The sequence below is a fragment of the Lathyrus oleraceus genome, chromosome 4 (genome assembly GCF_024323335.1).
Source record: "Lathyrus oleraceus cultivar Zhongwan6 chromosome 4, CAAS_Psat_ZW6_1.0, whole genome shotgun sequence".
Lineage (NCBI taxonomy): Eukaryota > Viridiplantae > Streptophyta > Magnoliopsida > Fabales > Fabaceae > Lathyrus > Lathyrus oleraceus.
Genome location: NC_066582.1, coordinates 82,591,804 through 82,596,039, shown reverse-complemented (window position 1 = coordinate 82,596,039; position 4,236 = coordinate 82,591,804).

Here is a 4,236-nt window from a genome sequence, read left to right as displayed (position 1 = left end):
AACCACTAATTATCCATCCTATCCCCGGCGGAGCCTGTGGTTTTCTACCCTTGTACCGGTAGTTGTGAATCCTACTTTCCCCCCTTTGCAGAATTAACCTTATTGCTCATCCTAGTCGATGACGGTTACTTTTCTGTGGTTCTCTACCCCATATCCGGTAGATGTAATCCCCTCCTTGATGGTTATCATTATCCAATATTCGGTGTTGATATTCCCTCTTTTGCCTGGATAATTTCCCTGTTTACGCAATTTATCCCCAGCGGGTCATCTTTCGTCTACCCTGTTGTTGTTGGTAACGATTGTTTCTCTCCTGAATTGGTCATCATTGTATACCTAGTTTTGGTATCCCGATGCCTTTCTCTTTGACGGTCGATTTATCCTTTATTAACCCAGTAACCGGTTGTGGATAATCTTCCATGCGAGTGTATTATCTATGTTCTGACGGTAATAGATAGTATATCTCATGCACTCTTCGGTCGAAGCCTTTTGTTCTTCCCCAGTTGAGTAAGATTTGTTTCCCCTTTGCGGAGTCGAGTATCCATCCTATAATCGAGTTTTCTTTTAGCCCTCTTTTGGATGATGAGTGTCTTGGGAATATTCCCCAATTCATGCCTTGGTTGGTCACCTATTATATGCCCAGTAACCGGCATCCCTGGTGTCCCTTCCTTCTGCTCCCTATTATGACTTTTGTCCCCTGTGGAGTCAGATTTTCCTGAGTTGAAATATACCTTTTTTAGATCTTCCTCAGATGGTTTCGGATGTTTGATATCTCTCACCCTTATACCGGTCTTAGATATTCATTTATTCCCGAGCATGTTGTATCTCTGACCCTTATGTCGGTGTTCAGATCACATGTCTCATTGAGCTTATTACCCAGTAACCGGTAACACCTCATCTGGCTACTTCCCCAGGAGAGTCTTTTTAGACATCCCGAGTGAAGTCCTTTATTCGGTCGTCCTCGTCCGGATTTTTATCCGAAGTATCCGTTGTGGATAGTTTTTGTTGTATTGGCGTATTTCCCAGTACGGGCGTCTTCAAGTCAGCTCGAGTCTTTCCATTGGTTTATTCCCTTTGGAATTCTGCTCCCCAAACTTTGAGTCGTGCCCTGCTCACGCATTTTTATCCCACTTCTATCCCCATGAGAGTCCCCAGGATCTTGGTCCCATGGAATGTATCACTCATATGGATTGTCAGTGCCTCCTGATTTCTTTACTACTTTGTGGACACATATCCCCACAGAGTGTTACCATTTTGCATACATACATTTGCATCATGAGGTCTCTTAGGGACCAAAATTTGTATCTTTGTTATTATTTAAGCCCATTCTACCTCGTCGAGATGAAGATTTTAACCTTCACTTCTCCGACTAGAATGACCTTAAATAGGGGCATCTGTAAGACCCTAATTTTGTCCCTAAGATCCCTCATGGCATCATAACATTGCATTTGCATAGCCTCAAGGATCATTAGCATCTTGGTTCCCTTTGCCTTTGGGTGAGACCTTCTGTGAGTTGGTTTGAGATCACCAAGCATGCTTGAATTATATATCATCGCTTTTCTTATTTTGTTTACTAACCAAAAAGTACAAAAATATGTCACTAACATCTTTTGTTTGTAGCTTGAGCAACTACAAGGTCCAAAGCTTCTAGGAGATCCTATGTATAAAGACATGGTCAAGAGAAAATGATAGCAAGCAGGGTAATGGTTCCCAAAGCTCTCATCCATCAAATATGCCTTCCTAGTGCCTCAAGGCATCATTTTGATCAAGCAAGTCAAAGGGTTTGAGGTCTTGTTCTCCAGAGAAACCCTAATTCATCTGTGCATCACAATGCCTTGCTCATGAAGCAACCTCAACCCATGATCAAATACAATCAAGGGAATTTCTTTAACTCATCATTTCATGCATATTTGAACTTATTTGAGTGTCCTCAATCATCAATTCATCAATGTATGAGTCATGGACTTGAGAAGTTGATCAGTCAATTCATCTGACTATTTTGAAATGCACTGAGACCTAACTTTTTATATGTTGGTCAAATGGAGATGGTCCCAAAAGCAAAAATGTTCTTAAGGACAATCTGGTGGCTTCATCATCTCCAGTTTGAATCCTGGCTGTGTGATCTAATTTCCAGATGCAATCAGGAGCGTTGTTTGTTATGACTTTCATTTGTTTTCCATGTGCGTGCATTGACCGTGGATCACCATAGGTGCGCGCCTTAGGAGCGTGTGATTCGCCAGCTCAATTAATGAGCTCAGATCTAACGCTCCACGTTTTTTTGCATTTTTATTTTCTGGTTTTAATTTCTTTAATTCCAATTATTTTTAAAAATCAATATCTCTTTCATTTTTTATCCAAAAATTATGGGACCAATTGCATTATTTCCCAAATAATTTCTAGTTTCTATTTCTGATTTTTAATATTTTTTATTTTTTCATTTGATATTTTTTGTGAATTTTCTCTCTTCTGGTTATTTTTAATTCATTCTAAATAGTTTTTGATATTCAAAAAATACAAAAATATTTTCCTAACCTATTTGAATGATGATGGATCTATGAAAAATATTCTCATCAATTTTTAAATTGATTTGAGATTTATTTGAGATTTTAATTCAATTAGGTTATTTTTATTCATTTTTAATTGATAAAAAATAGTTTCTGACTTTTTAAAATGCTGAAATTTTTTGTCAAACTTTGTTTGACCTTGTTGAACTTAGGATAAATTACTTGGACCTTTCAAGGTTGATTTGAAGTAGTTTTGAAGTTTGACCTTTCCATTTATTTTTAATTCAAGTTTATTTTAAATATTAAAAAATGCCAAAAATAGTTTATTCATTTCTTGACATTCAATCTTCATCTCACTTCTGTTTTTGATTGTTTGACCTTGACTTTCAATGTTATTGGTCAACATATGATGATTGGTACATTGTATTTCATTTAATGCACTTTAATTTTATCATTTCCATTTCTCTTATCCATCTTCTCCTTCTTCTTCTACTTCTTTTCTTTTTGATCAATAAGTTGAAGGATGATAAGTTAGCATTGATTAGGGAGATTTAACCTTCCTTGATTCAAATCTAATTTATCTTGATCAATTGATTAAGTGAATGGCTTTGCATTAAGGATAGGTTGTCTTTTAAATCGTGCAAAAGGCTTAAACCAATACAAGATCAATTCTCATTTTCTTTTTGGCATGGCAAGTTGTTGGGACTTGGTTCACTAATCAAGACTCCTAACTTGTGTTTGTTGCCAACATTATTTTGACCGGCCTCAGATAGTTGTGACTTCTACATAAGTCCAATTACGATTGCTTAACATAGCGCTAAATTTGCCTTATGGCACACTAACTACTAACACTAACTATTGACAATTAACATTTACTTTATGCAATTTACTTTATGCAATTTACTATTCTTGCACATATTATTCATTTGCTTTTCTCTTTGCTCACTTGAGCACATGTTTATGTTAATGCCATTTGCCTTTTGCTCACTTGAGCACATAATTGTGTATATATTATTGTGCTTGTGTTTTTGTCTTGATTATTGTGAACCAAATGCAAGGAAATGGACTTAGTTTCTAGGACTTCCCCTATGCAAAGAAATTGAGAATTGGACTTAGATTCTAGGACTTTCCTTATACAAAATTGGAAGTAAATGGATCTCAATGATGAAGATGGATTAGAAGGACCAAATCTCTAAACTCACTCTTGTCCATTTCTGTTTTACTTCATGGAACTTTTGATTTGTGTGCTTTTGTGCTAGGGAATTCTATGAGAGCTTAATTGAAGGACCATTACCATGTTCATCTAAGTGGAAGATACAAGATACATTGAGGATCTCTTATGAGACTTGTTTGATTGCTTATACTTTGTGGTTGCTTATTCCAAAGGATGGAAGCTACTTGGATCATCAATATGATCTCAAGAGAGGAACTCCATTGTGGTTTTGTTTCTTCATCCCTTCTCTTCTTGTTTTCCTTAGGACTTAGCCCTTCTTCTTCATCTCTCCACTCTAACCCAAGCCAAAACCCTTTTTGTGCAAACATTTAACTATTGTTTTCAAACATTAGAAACCTAAGCCTTATGCTTTTGACTTTCAAACTTTCTTTTCATAACACTTATTTTGAATTGAATCTTTAAGTCAACTTTGACCACTTTTGTATATACTTCCAATTGGTAAATATAACCCATTCAAATTTCTTTTTGTGGTTCCAATGGCCGCTTCTTAATCAAAAATCT